The sequence below is a fragment of the Aythya marila genome (genome assembly GCF_965140915.1).
Source record: "Aythya marila genome assembly, chromosome: 28".
Classification (NCBI taxonomy): Eukaryota; Metazoa; Chordata; class Aves; order Anseriformes; family Anatidae; genus Aythya; species Aythya marila.
Genome location: NC_139069.1, coordinates 376,285 through 396,975, shown reverse-complemented (window position 1 = coordinate 396,975; position 20,691 = coordinate 376,285). Strand labels below are relative to the sequence as shown.

General features: G+C 48.1%; 1 gene segment (V, D, J or C); it reads right to left on the bottom strand.

The window, feature by feature from the left end:
* Window positions 1-9,361: 9,361 nt before the first annotated feature.
* LOC309888112 (Ig alpha-1 chain C region-like) lies at window positions 9,362-19,533 on the bottom strand. The segment is given in 7 exons: window positions 19,511-19,533; window positions 17,737-18,351; window positions 17,209-17,231; window positions 13,713-14,006; window positions 12,523-12,846; window positions 11,448-11,759; window positions 9,362-10,113 (listed from the first exon to the last, which is right to left on the bottom strand).
* Between the last annotated feature and the right edge of the window lie 1,158 nt (window positions 19,534-20,691).

The window sequence follows — 20,691 nt, the reverse complement described above, 5'->3', positions numbered from 1 at the left end:
TGTTTCTGCAATGCAAAATGTTTAAAATTCCCCCAAAAAATGTTTCTGCAGTGCAAAAAAAAAAATATGAATTGTTTCTTTGATGCAAAATGTACCCCAAATCCCCCCAAAAAAACTCTGTTTCTGCAACCCAAAACTTGTCAACCTCCCCCCTTCGGGATTTGTATCTGCGATTTGTACCCCCCCTCCCCTCTCCCCGAGGGAGAACCGACGGAAATAAAGCAAAACGATGGATTTTTGTTGAAAAACTGACCAAAAGCTCAATTTTTGTCCGGGCTGGGCGGGGCGGGGGGCGCGCGGCGGTGCAGGCGGCGGCTGCGTGCATCGCGGGCACTGCAAATCCTTTACTTCATCCTCTTTGGATCATGTTTTTTGGGAAATCTTTGCATCTTGGTCATTTCAAATCCTTGACTCTTGGTCTTTGCGTCTTGGTCTTTGTAAATCCTTCGTTTCGTCCTCTTTGGATCACGTTTTTTTGTAAATCTTTGCATCTTGGTCATTTCAAATCCTTGACTCTTGGTCTTTGTATCTTGGTTTTTGTAAATCTTTCCCTTCGTCCTCGTTGTATCTTGGTCTTTGTGTCTTGGTCTTTGTAAATCCTTCATTTCGTCCTCTTTGGATCATGTTTTTTTGTAAATCTTTCATCTTGGTCATTTCAAATCCTTGACTCTTGGTCTTTGTGTCTTGGTCTTTGTAAATCCTTCGTTTTGTCTTCTTTGGATCATGTTTTTGTTTTTTTTTTGTAAATCTTTGCATCTTGGTCATTTCAAATCCTTGACTCTTGGTCTTTGCGTCTTGGTCTTTGTAAATCCTTCGTTTCGTCCTCTTTGGATCATGTTTTTTTTGTAAATCTTTCATCTTGGTCATTTCAAATCCTTGACTCTTGGTCTTTGCATCTTGGTCTTTGTAAATCCTTCGTTTCGTCCTCTTTGGATCATGGTTTTTGTAAATCTTTGTGTCGTGGTCTTTGCAAATTTTACCTTCGTCCTCTTTGTATCTTGGTCTTTGCATCATTATCTTTGTAAATCCTTTGCTTCGTCCTCTTTGGATCATGTTTTTTTGGAAATCTTTGCATCTTGGTCATTTCAAATCCTTGACTCTTGGTCTTTGCGTCTTGGTCTTTGTAAATCCTTCGTTTCGTCTTCTTTGGATCATGTTTTTCGTAAATCTTTGTGTCGTGGTCTTTGTGTCTTGGTCTTTCCATCATGATCTTGGCAAATCCTTCGCATCTTGGTCTTGGCATTGTGCTCGTTCCGAATTCTTTGCATTTCTTGCACATTTCTTTGCAAATCCTTTGCTTTTTGCTCTTTGCAAATCCTTTTTTTATATTTTTTTTCGTGCTTTTTGCATCACGATCTTTGCATCATGCTCTCTGCAGACCCTTTGCTTCTCTTGCTTCGTGCTCTTCATCCCTTTGTGTCCTCCTCATCCTCATGTCCTCCTCCTCCTGGTGTCTTCCTCCTCCTCATGTCCTCCTCATCCTCGTGTCTTCTTCATCGTCCCTTGTCCTCATTTTCTTGTGCCTTCCTCATCCTCACGTCCTCCTCATCCTCATGTCCTCCTCATCCTCATGCCCTCCTCATCCTCCTGTCCTCCTCCTCTTCATATCTTCCTCCTCCTCGTGTCCTCCTCCTCCTCACATCCTCCTCATCCTCACGTCCTCATCATCCTCACGTCCTCTTCATCCTCACCTCCTCCTCATCCTCACGTCTTCCTCATCCTCACGTCCTCCTCATCCTCATGTCCTCCTCCTCCTCGTCTTCCTCCTCTTGTCCTCCTCATCTTCCTCATCCTCACGTCCTCCTCACGTCCTCACCTTGCACCACCCTCAGCCTCGCTTCCCCTTCTGCAACTTGCCCGAGATTCCGGCCCTTTTTTCCCCCTAAAATCCCACAAAATCAGTTAATCCACCTCCCCCAGAAGACCTTTCGCTTATTTTGGGGGAGAAAAACGCATAATTGGCTTTTTTTTTGGAGGTCAGACACATGCTGCAGCGACTGACTGCAAAAAAAAGGGGGGTGGCCTGCGTAAGGGAAACAAACTCAGTGGGGGGGGGATTCCCAAAACCCAGCATTTTGGGTCTAAAAAAGCCAATTTAGGTAAAAACATAAATAATCAGCACGGAAGAGCCACCCTCTGACGCACAACCCGGAAAAATCGGGGCGCGCAAGGGATTGGCGTGGCCCCGCCCACTTTTGGGGCGAAATCTTCCATTTTGGGGGCCCCCGCGTCTCGTTATTTTGAGCCCAAATTTACATTTTTGAGGATTTTGGGGGGAGGTTATCTTCGGCCAGGCTTGCTCAGCACCCCGCGTTTCCCAGCCCGCGGATGCCGCGCCGCCGCGTTCACCACTCGCAGCCCCCCGAAACCCCAGGGATTTTCCATCCCTGCTGACAGCCGGACCTAAAATCACTCAAAATTGACCCAAAACCAGTCCCCTTTTATTTTTTTTTAATATTTTTGTGCCCCGCGGCGACGGCGCTAACTCGCTCTCGCCTCTTCTCCCAAGCCTTCCTGGACGCCTACACGGAGGTGGAAGAGGACGACGACCTCAACAACCTGTGGACGACGGCCTCGACCTTCATCGTCCTCTTCATCCTCAGCCTCTTCTACAGCGCCACCGTCACCTTGATCAAGGTAGGGAGTTTGGGGCGAAAACGCCCCAAAATGGGGCTGGTTGGGTGGCCACTGGGAGACGGGGGACGTGGGGATGGGATCCACCATGTCCAAGAGCCGTTGAGTTGCAATAGAGCAAACCCAACACCTCTCACACTCTTATATTCATTTTCCCCCCAAATTTTGCTAAAATCTCAATATTTTACCCCATTTCTAGACTTTTTCACATCAATCCCATCTCCTAACAAGTTTTATTTACTCAGAATTGGGTTAAAAGATGAGGAATTGGATCCACCACGTGCAACAAGATGTTGAGTTGCCAAGGTGCAACCTCCTATCACCTCTCACACTCATAATTTCACCTTTTTCCCCCAAAATTTTGCTAAAATCTCGTTTTTTTACCCCATTTCAAGACATTTTAAGATCAATCCCATCTCCTAATGACTTTTATTTACTCAGAATTGGGTTGAAAGATGAGGAATTGGATCCACCACGTGCAACAAGCCATTAAATTGCAACAACGCAACCTCCTGTCTCTTCCTCGCGCTCATAAATTCAGATTTTCCCCCAAATTTTGCAAAAATATGAAATTTTAATTAACCAAACCCCTCGTTTTCCCCATCACCAGGTGAAATAACCCGGCTCCTGTCGGATTTTGCTGCCCACCGTCGCCGGACGCCTTCTCCACATGGTGCAACCCCCTCCCTTTCCCTTTTCCTTGTAAATAGTCGTCGTGAAAATAAACATTTTTTTTTCTCTGGACTCTGTGTGATTTTGTGCATGTCGTGCATTGTGCCAGGATTTGGGTATTTTGGGGGAAAAAAAATGGATTTACATGATCTTGCAATTTATTTTGCATTTTTTTTGCAGTGGATTACATACTCTTGCATTTTTTTTTTGTTTTTTGTTTGTTTGTTTGTTTTTCCAATGGATTGCATGCTTTTGCAAGTTTTTTTTAAATTAATATTATTTTTTGAAATGCAAAATAACATTAAAGAACATAAAAGAATATAAAAGAACATTACATGTTCTTGTATTATTATTATTATTATTATTATTATTATTATTATTATTATTATTATTATTATTATTATTATTATTATTATTTTATGCATGGATTACTTGGTCTTGCCCTTTATTTGGAGTTTTTTCAGTGGATTGCATGCTTTCACGATTTATTTGATTTTTTTTTTCAATAGATTGCATGCTTTTGCAACTTATTGAAGGTTTTTGTTTTTGTTTTTTTTTGCTATAAACTGCATTTTCTTGCAAGATATTTCGAGGCTTTTGCGATGGATTGAGTGTCCTTATAATATTTTATTTTATTTTTTATTTTGTTTTGTTTTATTTTATTTTATTTTAAGATAAGATCGTATTGGGTCTTCCAACACAACGTTGGGTCTTCCAAGGCTACGTTGGGTCTTCCAAGACAACGTTGGGTCTTCCAAGACCGCGTTGGGTCTTCCAAAACCGCGTTGGGTCTTCCAAGCCCCTGTTGGGTCTTCCAAGACCTCGTTGGGTCTTCCAAGACCTCGTTGGGTCTTCCAACACAACGTTGGGTCTTCCAACACAACGTTGGGTCTTCCAAGACAACGTTGGGTCTTCCAAGACCTCGTTGGGTCTTCCAAGACCGCGTTGGGTCTTCCAAGACCTACGTTGGGTCTTCCAAGACTGTGTTGGGTCTTCCAAGCCCCCGTTGGGTCTTCCAAGACCGTGTTGGGTCTTCCAAGACAACGTTGGGTCTTCCAACGCAACGTTGGGTCTTCCAAGACCGCGTTGGGTCTTCCAAGCCCCTGTTGGGTCTTCCAAGACCTACGTTGGGTCTTCCAAGACAACATTGGGTCTTCCAAGACCGCGTTGGGTCTTCAAAGACCACGTTGGGTCTTCCAAGACCACGTTGGGTCTTCAAGACCTACGTTGGGTCTTCCAAGCCCCCGTTGGGTCTTCCAAGCTCCTGTTTGGTCTTCCAAGTCCACAACCAGGCAGCCAATTAGCATCGGGGAAGGGTCATTAGGGGTTAATTAGATGGGTTAATGATGACGTCCCCTGCCCCACGGATCTCTGGGATTGCAGTGGGCCGAGCTTCGTGAAATGGGGCGGAGGAGGAGCCTGGATCTCCACCTTCATCACGCTCTTCCTCCTCGTCTCCTACGTCAGAGCCCAGACCCCGCCCACTCCATCCCCTCCTTCCCATTGGCCAACGGCCTTGGAGGGAGAAACAGCCACAAAACGGGGTGAAAAACACCAGAAAATGCCCAAAAAAACATTAAAATCCCACTTTATTAACAAATTTCCCATCTTTGCTTCTCCGTTTCCATATTTTCGATAAAAAATCCGCGTTTCACCTCGCTCCCGCCATGTTTTTCCCATCATGCACCGCGTCCTTCCGTGGGAAAGGCGCCGGGGGTGGTTTTGGGGCAGGAAACGGCTATTTTGGGTGCGGTGACTCAGACGGAGAAGCGCGGTTTGGGTAAACAGGACACATCTGGCCGGGGTGACGCCGAAATCCAGATGTTTGGCGCTGCTTTTTTGGGGGGAAAACAACCAGTTTCGGCTCCCCGAATGACTCAGGCAGCAGCCCAAGAAACCACGGCGGGGAGGAAAGAGGAGAAATGAAAATGGCTTTTATCGTAAACAGGATTTTGGGGTTTTGGGTCAAAAAAATGAAATTTTGGCTCCCCGGCACGCAATCGAGCCATGGAGGGATGTAGGGCTGGGGAGGAAAATGGGGGGAAAAGGGAGGAAAATGGGGAAAAAAAAGGGGGGGAAATGTGATTTTTTGAAGCTTTGTGATTAGGATAAGATCAACACAAAGTGGCTTCATTTTTTGGGGGGGAAAAAGGGGTTTTTGGCAACGTGATGGACATTGGGGTGCGATAAACCAACACAACAGTGCTTTTTTTGGGGGAAAAAAATGGATTTCTTGAAGCTCGATGAAGATTAGGCTGAGATGAAGCAACACGATGAGGCTTCATTTTGGGGAAAAAATAGTCTTTTTTGTTAACCCGATGGAGATTGAATAGGAAGCACCAACAAAACAGGGCTGTTTTTTGGGGGAAAGGGGGTTTTTGGAGATTTATGGAAGTTAGGGTGTGAGGCACCAACACAACACGGCTTCATTTTGGGGGGAAAAAGAGTCTCTCGAAGCCTCCTGGAGATCACTGAGGCAACGCGGCTCCATTTTGGGGTGGAAAAAGGGGTTCTTGAAGTCCGTGGAAACAGTCTGAAAATCGTTTTATTCTGTGCATTTTCGGGAAAAGCACAAAAACTCCCGGTCCAACCCCTGGGACAACAGAGGGGTGAAGACCTTCAGTGTTCAGAGAACCTGGGGAGACACCAAAATTAAAATTTTTAGCTTTAATTAACGTTAATTATTAGTGTTTTGGGGTGTGGGGGGGTACCTTGAAGAGGGTGACGCCGGTGCTGTAGCAGAGGCTGAGGAGGAAGAGGATGACGAAGGCCACGGCCGTCCAGAGGTCGGAGACGTCTTCCTCCACCTCCAGCTCCGTCTCCTCGCCCAGGGCCACCATGATGCATTCTGGGGAGACTGACAAAAAAAAAGGGGACCGGGGTCAGCCCCAAAAAGACGTGTTTTTACCCGTTTTCCACCCAATTCCTCCCCAGCACCCTTCAAGAAGCAATGGGATCGTGGGGGTTTTTGGTACATGCATCAAAACCCCAAATTTTCACCCATTTTCCACCCAGTCCTTGACCAAAACCCTCCAACAAGCACCATGGTCATGAGGGTTTTGGGTACATGTACCAAAAAGACACATTTTCACCCAATTCCTCCACAAAACCCTTCCTCAAGCAATGGGAACACAAGACTCTTTGGTGCATGTACCAAAAATCCACATTTTCACACATTTTCCTCCCAATCCTTGACCAAAACCCTTCAACAAGCACCATGGTCATGAGGATTTTGGGTACATGCACCAAAAAGCCACATTTTCACTCATTTTCCACGCAATTCCTCCCCAGCACCCTTCAAGAAGCAATGGGATCGTGGGGGTTTTTGGTACATGCATCAAAACCCCATATTTTCACCCATTTTCCACCCAATGTTTGCCAAAAACCCTTCAACAATCATATGATCATGAGGATTTGGGGTACATGTACCAAAAAGCCACATTTTCACCCATTTTCTACCCAATTCCTCCACAAAACCCTTCTGCAAGCAATGGGATCACAAGGCTCTTTGGTGCATGTACCAAAAAGCCACATTTTCACACATTTTCCTCCCAATCCTTGACCAAAACCCTTCAACAAGCACCATGGTAATGAGGATTTTGGGTACATGTACCAAAAAGCCACATTTTCACCCATTTTCCACCCAATTCCTCCCAAAACCTCTTCTATAAGCAACGGGACCATGACAATTTTTGATACATGCATCAAAAATCCACATTTTCACCCATTTTCCACCCAGTCCTTGACCAAAACCCTCCAACAAACACCATGGTCATGAGGATTTTGGGTACATGTACCAAAAAGCCACATTTTCACCCATTTTCTACCCAATTCCTCCACAAAACCCTTCTGCAAGCAATGGGATCACAAGGCTCTTTGGTGCATGTACCAAAAAGCCACATTTTCACACATTTTCCTCCCAATCCTTGACCAAAACCCTTCAACAAGCACCATGGTCATGAGGATTTGGGGTACATGCACCAAAAAGCCATATTTTCACCCATTTTTCACCCAATCCCTCTCCAAAACTCTTCCATAAGCAACGGGGCCATGAGGGGTTTTGTTGTATGTATCAAAAAGCCACTTTTTCACCCATTTTTCCACCCAATCCCTCTCCAAAACTCCTCAACAAGCAACGGGGCCACGAAGATTTTGGCGCATGCACCAAAAAAGCCGTATTTTCACCCATATTCCACCTAATTATTGGGCAAAACCCTGCCGCAAGCAAAACAGCAGTGGGTTGGTTTTTGGTACATAAAAAATAATAATAATAATAATTTTTGCCCATTTTCTACCCAATTCATGTCCAAAACCCTGCTGCAAATAGTGGAAGTAGGATTTTTTTTAATGAACTTAGCATAAAATGTCACATTTTCACCTATTTTCTACCCAAATCCCTCTCCAAAACTCTCCCAGCAAGGAGGGATTTTTGGTGCGTGCAGCAAAAACCCCATTTCCGCCTGTTTTCTACTCAATTCGTGTCTAAAACCCTGCCGCGAGAAAAGGGGAAGTGAGATTTTATTATTGTTTTTTTTGGGCGAGCGCAGCAAAACACCACATTTCCACCCATTTTTTCTCTTGTTTCTCTCTAAAACCTTGCTGCAAAAAAAGAGGATTTTTAAAAAAATTTTGGTGCGTGCACCAAAGACCCAATTTTCCCTGTTTTCTACCCAATTCTTGGCCAAAACCCTGCTGCGAGCAAAGTGGGAATCCCTGATTTGTGTAAATCCTGCTTTTTCTCACCTCTCTTGATTAAAAAAAATAGGTAAAAAAGAGGGGAAAATGGGTCATTTCGTCCTGCTCTCTCTCACCACTTGCTAAGAAAAATAGGCAAAAAAAAAAGAGGGAAAATGGAAAATTGATTAGCCCCTTCCTAATTGATTAGCCCTGTCCCTAATTGATTTACTCTGTCCTTAATTAATTAGCCCCATCGCTAATTGGGGCTGGGAGGGTTTGGGAGGAGGTGGATGTGTTGGATGAGGGTACATTTCTGAGTGAATTCTCTGTTTTTTTAATATTATCTTTTTTTTTTTTTTTAATCATTATTCTGATTTTCAAATTTATCATCATTAATATTTTTTTTTAATTATTATCATTAATTTCCTTTTGGAAGGGGATTGGAAGGAGGTGGATGTGATGGATGAAGACACCAGTGCTGGCACATTTCTGTGTGATTTCTCTGTTTTTTATTGTGTTTTTTTTTAACTATTATCCTTATTTTTTCTCATTCTTATTTTCATCATTATTATCTTTTTTTTTTTTAATTATTATTTTTTTAATCTTTTTTTTTTTGGAAGGGGATTGGGAGGAGGTGGGCACTCTGGATGAAGACACCAGCACCCTCTTATCTTTGTATGATTTCTGTGGGTTTTTTTTGTTTTTCTGTGTTTTTTTTTTTTTATTATTATCTTTTTTTTTCCCCATTATTTTTTTTCATCATTATTATCTTTTTTTTTTTTTTTTTTTGAAAAATTCTTTTGAATTTTTTTTAAACTTTTTGGAAGGGGATTGGGAGGAGGTGGACGCGCCGGATGAAGACACCAGCACCAGCACATTTCTGTGTGATTTCCATGTTTCTTCTTATTATTTTTAATACTAATAATTTTATCTCTTATTATTATTATTTTTTCCTCATCATCATTATCTTTTTTTTTTTTTTGAATTATTATCTTTTTTTTTTTGGAAGGGGACTGGGAGGAGGTGGATGTGTCGGATGAAGACACCAGTGCCAGCACATTTCTGTGTGATTTCCATGTTTCTTCTTATTATTATTTTTAATACTAATAATTTTATCTCTTATTATTTTTCATCATTATTATCATTTCCTTTGTTTTTTTTTTTGTTTTTTTTTGAATTATTATCCTTTTTTTTGGAAGGGGACTGGGAGGAGGTGGATGCACCGGATGAAGACTCCAGCGCCAGCACATTTCTATGTGATTTCCATGTTTCTTCTTACTATTTTTAATAATAATTTTATCTCTTCTTATTATTATTTTTTCATCATCCTTATCTTTTAATATATATATATATTTTTGAATTATTATCCTTTTTTTTGGAAGGGGACTGGGAGGAGGTGGATGCACCGCATGAAGACTTCAGCGCCAGCACATTTCTGTGTGATTTCCATGTTTCTTCTTACTATTTTTAATAATAATCTCATCTCTTATTATTATTATTTTTTCCTCATCATCATTATCTTTTTTTTTTTAATTATTATCAGTATTTTTTTGGAAGGGGACTGGGAGGAGGTGGACGCACCGGATGAAGACACCAGCGCTAGACCATTTTGTGCGTGATTTCCATCTCTTTTATTCCCGTACTTCATTTTTTCCCACCACACTCAAACTCTTTCCACCAAAATCATACTTTTTCCATTATTTTCGTTTTTTTTGACGGATTTACAAGCCCCGGCCCGCGCTCAGTAGCAGGTGCCCTCGGCGTCGCTGAGGATCACCGAGACGTTGACGTGGCTGGGTTTACCCGTGCTCTTGTCCAGGCTCTTCTGCACGAAATTCAGCGGGATCCCGTCGTGCCCCACCACGCAGGCGAAGCTGTCCCCGCGCTGCCACTCGGCCGCCGCCACGCTCAACTTGCTGTAGACGCTGAAGAGCCCGCCGGCCCCTTCCTGGGGGCCGAAGGTGGAGAAGCTTCCGGAAGCCACCGGCCGGTCCTCTTGGGTCCAGGTGACCAAGATGTCGCGGGGACGGAAGCCCAAGGCCAAGCAGGTCAAGGTGGCGGTCTCTTGGCGGGCCAACTCCTCCGAGGGCGGGGGGAAGACGTAGACGGAGGGCGCCTGCACCGAGACGGCTGCGGGGTGGGCGCAAGAGAAGGTCAGGGGGGGGCTCCCAGTAAGACCCTTCCGGTTGGCTGGGTTCTCCCAGTAAGACCCTTCCAGTTGGCTGGGGCCTCCCAGTAAGACCTTTCCCGTTGGCTACGTCCTTCCAGCTTGATAGACCTTCCCAGTAGGCTAGATCCTCCCAGTAAGACCCTTCCAGTTGGCTGGGTTCTCCCAGTAAGACCCTTCCAGTTGGCTGGGTTCTCCCAGTAAGACCCTTCCAGTTGGCTGGGTTCTCCCAGTAAGACCCTTCCAGTTGGCTAGGTCCTCCCAGTAAGACCTTTCCCGTTGGCTACGTCCTTCCAGCTTGATAGACCCTTCCAGTAGGCTAGGTCCTTCCAGTAAGACCTTTCCAGTTGACTAGATCCTTCCAGTTGGATAGACCCTTCCAGTAGGACCCTCCCAGTAAGACCTTTCCCATTGGCTAGGTCCTTCCAGCTTAATAGACCCTTCCAGTTGGCTAGGTCCTTCCAGTTGGATAGACCTTCCCAGTAGGCTAGGTCCTTCCAGTAGGCTAGATCCTCCCAGTAAGACCCTTCCAGTTGGCTGGGGCCTCCCAGTAAGACCTTTCCCGTTGGCTAGGTCCTTCCAGCTTGATAGACCCTTCCAGTTGTCTAGGTCCTTCCAGTTGACTACGTCCTTCCAGTAGGCTAGATCCTTCCAGTTGACTAGACCCTAGTTGGCTAGGTCCTTCCAGTTGGATAGACCTTTCCAGTAGACAATACCCTTCCAGTTGGCTAGGTCCTCCCAGTAAGATCTTTCCAGTTGGCTAGGTCCTCCCAGTATGACCCTTCCAGTTGGCTAGGTCCTCCCAGTATGACTCTTCCAGTTGGCTAGGTCCTCCCAGTAAGACCTTTCCAGTTGGATAGACCCTTCCAGTAGACAAGACCCTTCCAGTAGGCTAGGTCCTCCCAGTAAGACCCTTCCAGTAGGCTAGGTCGTCCCAGTAAGACCCTTCCAGTTGGCTAGATCCTCCCAGTAGACCCTCCCAGTAGCCCCTTCTGGTGGACAACACCTCCCAGCGGCCACGCTCCTTCCAGGACACCACACCCTTCCACCGGGCCGGCCATCTTGCCTTCTCCCAGAAGCCCTTGCTCTCCGCCTACACCCTTCCAGTAGACCTCTTCCAGTTGGCCAACCCCTTCCACTCAACTCCTCCAGCCAACTGCTTCCACCTGGCCCCAAACTTCTCCGCTCTTGCCCCAAACTTCTCCGTTCTTGCCCCAAACTTCTCCGCTCTCGCCCCAAACCTCTCCTCCCCCATCGGGGCTTGCGATTGGGCGGGAGGGGAGCGGCGGCTTCCTACCTAGGTCTTTCTGCACCGATTTCGCGACGGGTCCTTCCACCTCGGGGCCGGACACGCTGCAGGTGAAGGTCTCGCCGCTGTTCCACTCCTCGGCGCAGACCTTCAGGACGCTGGTGAGGCGGTAGAGGCCGTTCTCCAGCTTCTCAGGCTCCCCGGGGGACACGTCCAAGGCGGTCCCGGCGCTGCGGGACCAGGCGAACTTCAGGTCCTGGGGGGCGTTGGTGGCCACGCAGGTGACGCTGGCGTTCTGGCCGAGGTAGAGGTCCTCCAAGGACGGGGGGAGGACGGAGACCTCCAGCTTGGCTTCGGGACCTGGGTGGGGTGGGGTGGGGAGCGGCGTTGAGTGGGGCGCGGGGGTTGGGGGACGCCAAATCCTGCAGCCGAACGCTCGCCCCGTCTTCTCGATCCCACCAGAAAGGGAGAGTTTTGGGGGTGTTTCCCCAGATCGAGCCTTTCGGGGCAAGTTTGGGGACCTCGCTCCTACCAAAAGTAGGGCTTTGGGGCATGGTTCCCCCTCGGGACCTCTTGGCCGGGCACCAGACCCTAAAAACCTACCCCAGAAGACAGGAATCGGGGCGTTTTCCAAGAAAATTGCAAAAAAAAATCATTTTTTTCACTTTTTTTCCTAATTTTTTTGGGGCTTCGTCCACCTGTTTTCTTAATTTCTGCCTTTTAGCTCCAAAAGCCACCGTCGCCGCATTTTCTGGTGTCGTGACGTCACTCACCTGGCCACGTGTCATCTCCTGGGTGCCCACCCACCTCCAAAGACCCCGCCCAACCATCCGTCTTGACCTTCTACCCATCCAACCACCTCCAAAGACCCCGCCCAACCATCCTTCTTGACCTTCTACCCATCCAAGACCTCCAAGACCCCGCCCAACCATCCTTCTTGACCTTCTACCCATCCAAGACCTCCAAAGACCCCGCCCAACCATCCGTCTTGACCTTCTACCCATCCAACCACCTCCAAAGACCCCGCCCAACCATCCATCTTGACCTTCTACCCATCCAAGACCTCCACCCAACCATCTTTCTCGACCACCCCCCCACCCCCCGCCCCCGCCCCGCCCCTCACCTGTGCAGTAGGTGCTGATGGACTTGACGATGGGCTTGTTGAGCGAGCTGTGGGACACCCTGCAGGAGAACTCGGCCCCCTGGTCCCAGCTCTGCCGGCTGACGTTGACCTGGCTCCACTGGGTGGCCTTCTTGTTGGAGCACTCGCTGCAGCTGTAGTTGTCCTCCTCCAGCTCCTGGACCTGCTGGTTCATCAGCCACTCCACCTGGGCGTTGCTGCCCTTCAGCCCCTCGATGAGGCACACCAGCAGGACCCGGTTCTCGGGGTCTTCTTGGGTTGGGTAGCTGAGGAGCTTCACCGTCGGGGGGTCGATACAACATTTACCTGCAGAAGAAAAGGATCAGAACCCGTCTAGGAGTTGACCAAGATGTCTTGGAAGGCCAAGAGCAAGGCCAAGACCAACGCCAACCCATCTAGGCCAACGTCAACCCAACTAGGAGTTGACCAAGTCTTCATGGAAGACCAAGAGCAAGGCCAAGACCAACGCCAACCCAACGAGGAGTTGACCAAGTCTTCATGGAAGACCAAGAGCAAGGCCAAGACCAATGCCAACCCAACTAGGAGTTGACCAAGTCATCGTAGAAGGCCAAGAGCAAGGCCAAGACCAATGCCAACCCAACTAGGAGTTGACCAAGTCATCGTGGAAGGTCAAGAGCAAGGCCAAGCCATGTAGGCCAACATCAACTCAACGAGGAGTTGACCAAGTCATCATGGAAGACCAAGATCAAGGCCAAAACCACCCAAAACCTGTCTAGGAGTTGACCAAGTCATCATGGAAGGCCAAGACCAACACCAACCCAACTAGGACTTGACCAAGACCAACACCAACCCAACTAGGAGTTGATCAAGACCAACGCCAACCCAACTAGGAGTTGACCAGGCCATCATGGAAGACCAAGACCAACACCAACCCAACTAGGACTTGACCAAGCCATCATGGAAGACCAAGATCAAGGCCAAAACCACCCAAAACCCATCTAGGAGTTGACCAAGTCTTTGTGGAAGGCCAAGACCAACGCCAACCCAACTAAGAGTTGACCAAGCCATCATGGAAGACCAAGACCAACTCCAACCCAACTAGGACTTGACCAAGCCATCGTGGAAGACCAAGACCAAGGCCGAAACCACCCAAAACCCGCCTAGGAGCTGAGCGAACCACCCCGCGACACCAGGCCCGACGTTTTCCTCACCGACAATGTTCTCGCTGAGGGAGGCGGAGGTGGGCGCGTGGGTGACCTTGCACTGGAAATTTTGGCCGTCGTAGCTGCTGGCCGGCACGGTGAGCTGGCTGCTGACGCTGTAGAAGCTGGCGCTGTTTTGGACGGCCGGGAAGGTCAACTGGTCACCTGAGACACTGGAGACCCAAGTGATGGTGACGGGCTCGGGGAAGAAGTCGCTCACGAGGCAGCCGATGGTGACGGTGCTCCCGTCCTCGCAGTCGGTCACGGGGATCAAGGGGTAGGCGGTGGGACGGGTGGCGGAGACTGCGGGAGGAGAAGAAGACCCCCAAATGGTGGTTGGGGGGCTGGAGGAGCCCCCCATCCCTCCCAAAACCAAGCAGGGTGCAGGACCTGCCCCGAAAGGTGATGTGAAAGCGCCCTCGAGACGCCGGCGTCCCCGGGGGACCTCGTGGCCAGACAGGGGGGGAAGTTCACAAGTTTCCTCCCGACGCCGTTTCTCACCCCGAAAATAATTAAGAAAAACCTCAACGCGGCGTTTCTCGCCCCCAAAAAAACCCACCCCCACGTCACGGCGTCGCACCCAGGTCTCCCACCCGCCCCGACCCCGAAATATTTCGGTGCACGGCGTCGGCCGCGCCGCTCCGTCTGTCCCCGTCTAATTTGGGGCTCTTCGGCGCTTTTTGGGACCTTCTGGTGGTAAGGAGGTGCTGGGGGGGTTGGAGAGGACGCGGGGCTGCTTTTGCTGAGTGGGGCTGGAGAAAAAAGGGGCTTGATTGGCTAAAAATCGAGGTTTTCTACCAAAAATTGAGGCTGAGCGTGAGCAAAATGGCAAAAATTGGGGGTTTCCTAGAGGAGGTCGAGGTTGAGCACAACCGAAATGGCTCAAAACTGATTTTTTTTAAATAATTTTGCAGCTGAGCGTCGGTCAAAGACCTCAAAATTGGCTTTTGTAGAGAAAATCGAGGGTGAATATTTTTGGCAGGGCTCAAAATCCGGTTTTCCTCGAGAAAACTGGGGTCGACCAGGGCAAGCGCAGCCCAAAATCGGAGTTTCCTAGAGAAGATCGAGGTTGAGCATCACTGCACAGCTGAAAAGGCGAGATTTCCTCTAAAAATATCAGAGCTGAGCGTCACCGAGCAGCTCAAAATTGAGATTTCCTCTAAAAATACCGAATCTGAGCGTCACTGCGCAGCTCAAAATTGAGATTTCCTCTAAAAATACCAATCTGGGCATCTCTGCGCAACCCAAAAATGAGATTTTCTCTAAAAATATCAAATCTCAGCGTCACGGAACAGCTCAAAGATGAGATTTTCTCCAAAAATATCAATTCTGAGCATCACTGAGCAGCTCAAAGATGGGATTTCCTCTAAAAATATCAATTCTGGGTGTCACTGAGCAGCTCAAAGATGGGATTTCCTCTAAAAATACCAGTCTGGGCATCTCTGCGCAACCCAAAAATGAGATTTTCTCTAAAAATATCAAATCTGAGCACCAGTGAGCAGCCTAAAGATGGGATTTTCTCCAAAAATATCAATTCTGAGCATCACTGAGCAGCTCAAAGATGGGATTTCCTCTAAAAATATCAATTCTGGGCGTCACTGAACAGCTCAAAGATGAGATTTTCTCCAAAAATATCAAATTTGGGCATCTCTGTGCAACCCAAAAATGAGATTTTCTCTAAAAATATCAAATCTCAGCGTCACTGCACAGCTCAAAGATGAGATTTCCTCTAAAAATACCAATCTGAGCATCTCTGCGCAACCCAAAAATGAGATTTCCTCTAAAAATATCAGTTCTGGGTGTCACTGAGCAGCTCAAAGATGAGATTTTCTCCAAAAATACCAATCTGAGCATCTCTGCGCAACCCAAAAATGAGATTTTCTCTAAAAATATCAAATCTGAGCACCACTGAGCAGCCTAAAGATGGGATTTTCCCCCAAAATATCAATTCTGAGCACCACTGAACAGCCTAAAGATGGGATTTTCTCCAAAAATATCAATTCTGAGCATCTCTACACAGCTCAAAAATGGGATTTCTCCAAAAATACCGAATCTGCGATAATTTTGAGATAATATCGAGGCGGTGCACGGCTCAAACTCGCCTTTCCCAGGGAACACCAAGCCTGACCATCCCACAAAAACCTCAAAATTTGATTTTTTGGGAAGAAAATCGAGGTTGAGGACCTCCGGCACAGCTCCAGGCTGGCTTTTTTCTAGAAAAATCTCCAGGTTGAGCAATGCTGGCTGGGAAGGAACCTCATTAGGGTGGGTTTTTTGGGGGGGGGTTTGGGTGGGCATTGCTGGAATATCTAGATGGGCTTCCATAGCACGTCTAGGTGGGCTTTCCTAGCAGATCTAGGGGAGTATGGCCAAAAAATTTGGGTGGGCTTCCATAGCTCATCTAGGTGGGTTTCCCTAGCACGTCTAGGTGAGCATGGCCAAAAAATTTGGGTGGGCATGGCCAAAAACCCTAGGTGGGCTTCCCTAGCTCATCTAGGTGGGCTTTCCTAGTAGATCTAGGGGAGCATGGCCAAAAAATTTGGGTGGGCTTCCATAGCTCATCTAGGTGGGCTTCCGTAGCACGTCTAGGGGAGTATGGCCAAAAAATTTGGGTGGGCATGGCCAAAAACCCTAGGTGGGCTTCCCTAGCACGTCTAGATCTACTAGGGAAGCCCACCTAGGGGAGTATGGCCAGAAAATTTGGGTGGGCTTCCCTAGCACAGCTTGGTGGGCTTCCATAACACGTCTAGGTGGGCTTTCCTAGCAGATCTAGGTGAGTATGGCCAAAAAATTTGGGTGGGCTTCCATAGCTCATCTAGGTGGGTTTCCCTAGCACGTCTAGGTGAGCATGGCCAAAAAATTTGGGTGGGCATGGCCAAAAACCCTAGGTGGGCTTCCCTAGCTCATCTAGGTGGGCTTTCCTAGTAGATCTAGGGGAGCATGGCCAAAAAATTTGGGTGGGCTTCCATAGCTCATCTAGGTGGGCTTCCGTAGCACGTCTAGGGGAGTATGGCCAAAAAATTTGGGTGGGCTTCCCTAGCACAGCTAGGTGGGCTTCCTTAACATGTCTAGGTGGGCTTTCCTAGCAGATCTAGGTCAGCATGGCCAAAAAATTTGGGTGGGCTTCCATAGCTCATCTAGGTGGGCTTCCCTAGCACGTCTAGAGGAGCATGGCCAGAAAATTTGGGTGGGCATGGCCAAAAACCCTAGGTGGGCTTCCCTAGCTCATCTAGGTGGGCTTTCCTAGTAGATCTAGGTGAGCATGGCCAAAAAATTTGGGTGGGCTTCCATAGCTCATCTAGGTGGGCTTCCATAACACGTCTAGGTGGGCTTCCCTAGTAGATCTGGGTGAGCATGGCCAAAAAATTTGGGTGGGCATGGCCAAAAACCCTAGGTGGGCTTCCCTAGCACGTCTAGGTGGGCTTTCCTTGCTCATTTAGGTGAGTATGGCCAGAAAATTTGGGTGGGCATGGCCAAAAAATCGAGGTGGGCTTCCATAGCTCACCTAGGTGGGCTTCCCTAGTAGATCTAGGGGAGTATGGCCAGAAAATTTGGGTGGGCTTCCCTAGCACCTCTAGGTGGGCTTCCATAGCACGTCTAGGTGGGCTTCCCTAGCACGTCTAGAGGAGCATGGCCAGAAAATTTGGGTGGGCATGGCCAAAAACCCTAGGTGGGCTTCCCTAGCACGTCTAGGTGGGCTTCCCTAGTAGATCTAGGTGAGGATGGCCAAAAAATTTGGGTGGGCTTCGCTAGAAGAGCAAGGTGGGCTTCCATAGCACGTCTAGGTGGGCTTTCCTTGCTCATTTAGGTGAATATGGCCAAAAAATTTGGGTGGGCATGGCCAAAAAATCGAGGTGGGCTTCCCTAGCAGGTCTAGGTGGGCTTTCCTAGCAGATCTAGGTGAGCATGGCCAAAAAATTTGGGTGGGCATGGCCAAAAAAACCCAGGTGGGCTTCCCCAGCACATCTAGGTGGGCTTCCATCCCACGTCTAGGTGATCACGGCTGGAAGGTCCGCGTGGCCACCAGCGTGACCTCTTGGTGGCCACCGTGACCTCCTGGTGACCTCCACCGTGACCCCTTGGTGACCTCCACTGTGACCTCCACCATGACCTCCTGGTGGCCACCACCATGACCTCCTGGTGACCTCCACCATGACCCCTTGGTAGCCACCATGACCTCCTGGTGACCTCCACCATGACCCCTTGGTGGCCACCATGATCTCTTGGTGGCCACCACCGTGACCCCTTGGTGGCCACCACCGTGACCCCTTGGTGGCCACCGTGACCTCCTGGTGACCTCCACCGTGACCCCTTGGTGGCCACCACCATGACCTCCTGGTGACCTCCACCATGACCTCTTGGTGGCCACCGTGACCTCTTGGTGACCTCCACCATGACCCCTTGGTGGCCACCGTGACCTCTTGGTGGCCACCACCACGACCCCTTGGTGGCCACCATGACCTCCTGGTGGCCACCACCATGACCTCTTGGTGACCTCCACTGTGACCTCTTGGTGGCCACCGTGACCACCTGGTGGCCACCGTGACCTCTTGGTGGCCACTTTGACCCCTTGGTGGCCACCGTGACCTCCTGGTGACCCTCCCGCACCCACCTCTCACCACGCGTCGTCTCCGTCGCCGGCACCCACCTGGAGGGAGAGAGGAGAAAAATTGGGGTGAAATACCCCGATTTTGGGTAAAGTACCCGGATTTGGGGTAAAATACGCAGCTTTGGGGCAAATTTCCTGGATTTCAGGTTAATTACGTCGATTTTGGGGTGAATAACGCGGATTTGGGGGTGACATGGGTTTTGGGGGTGAATAAACTGGATTTTGGGGTGAATTACACGAATTTGGGGTAAAATACATGGATTTTGTTCTGATTTGGGGTGAATGACATGGATTTGGGGTTAATTACCTCGATTTTGGAGTGAATAACACGGATTTGGGGGTGACATGGGTTTGGGGGTGAATAAACTGGATTTTGGGGTGAATTACCCAAATTTGGGGTAAATTACATGGGTTTTGTTCTGATTTGGGGTGAATTACATGGATTCGGGGTGAATTACCTCAATTTTTGGGGTGAAATTCCTGGATTTGGGGGTCAATTACCTGAATTTCAGGGCGAATTGCCCCAATTTGGGGTGAATTACCCGGATTTGGGGATGAATTACCCAGATTTTGGGGTGAATACCCCGTATTTTGGGGTAAAATACCTTGATTACGGGGTGAACGGCAAGGATTTGGGGCTAAATTGCCCAGATTTGGGGGTGACTTGGATTTTGGGGTGAATTATCTGGATTTGGGGATTAATTAGCTAATTTTACGGGTCCTTTCAGTGCTTGATCCGATTGGATATTGATCCGATTGGTTATTGATCTGATTGGATATTGATCCTATTGATTATTGATCCGATTGGTTATTGACGCCATTGGTTATTGATCCTATTGGTTATTGACTCTATTATTTATTGACCCCATTGATTATTGGTCCTATGGGCCATATAGGTTATTGATCATATTGGTTATTGATCCTATCAATTATTGACCCTATTGGTCATCGATCTGATGGGTTATTGACCCTATTGGTTATTGATCCTACCCATTATTGACCCTATGGGTTATTGGCCCTATCAGTTATTGACCCTATTGGTTATTGATCCTACCAATTATCAACCCTATTGATCATCGATCCTATGGGTTATTGACCCTATCAGTTATTGATCCTACCCATTATTGACCCTATTGGTTATCGACCCTATGGGTTATTGGCCCTATCAGTTATTGACCCTATTGGTTATTGATCCTACCCATTATTGACCCTATTGGTCATCGATCCTATCGGTTATTGATCCTACCAATTATTGATCCTATGGGTTATTGACCCTATTGGTTATCAATCCTATGGGTTATTGGCCCTATCAGTTATTGACCCTATTGGTTATCGATCCTATGGGTTATTGACCCTATTATTGACCCTATTGGTTATTGATCCTATGGGTTATCGATAACCCGATTGATTATTCATCGCCCCCATTGGCTATCGATCCTACGGGTTACCGCCCCTCCCCGTAATCGATCCCATTGGTTATTGATCGCCCCACAGCGATCCCATAGCGACCCCTGGCGGCCAAAACACCCCAAACGACACCAAAACGGGGACAGAAACGGCAATTTTGGGCCTCTCCTGCCCCCCTGCTGCCACGGTGGCCAATTTCTGCAGAAATTCACCCAAATGCGGGAAAGCGTGGGGGTGGCGATGACGTCATCAGCCCGGATAGGATTTTGTTTTTCCACCCCCGGGGGAAGCAGCCAATGGGGTTGTTTTGGGTAATTTTGGGTTATTTCTGTTATTGCAGGTTTTTTTGCAGCTCTCGGCTCCGGGCAGAGCTCGGTGCCCAAAATCGCCAACGGGGACCCAAAATCGCCGCTCTTGACCCCAAAATCGCAGCGCGGGTCGAGGGGATTTGAGGAGGACCCAAAAATCCCACGCGGACCCCAAAATCTCCGTTACGGACCTCAAAATTTGCATCTGGGCTCGAAAACCTCAATTATGGGCTCCAAAACTCTGCCACGGACCCCAAAACTTCAATATCTGCCCCAAAATTCCAGCAAGGCTCAAGATCATCAGCATGGACCCAAAATCTCCATTTTTGGCTCCAAAACCTCCATTATGGACCCAAAATCTCTGCTTTTGACCGCAAAACCTCCATCGTGGACCCAAAATCTACATTTTTGACCGCAAAGCCTCCATCACAGACCCAAAAATCTCCATTATGGACCCAAAATCTCCAGCACGGACCCCAAAATATCCACGGAAGACACAAAAAAATCCAGGATGGACCAAAAATCTCCATTATGGACCCAAAAACTCCAATATAGACCCCAAAACTCCTCCAAGTGTCAAGAAGCTTCAGCATGGACCCAAAAATCTCTGTTTTGGACCCAAAAACGTCGTCACGGACCCTTGATCTTCATCATGGACCTAAAA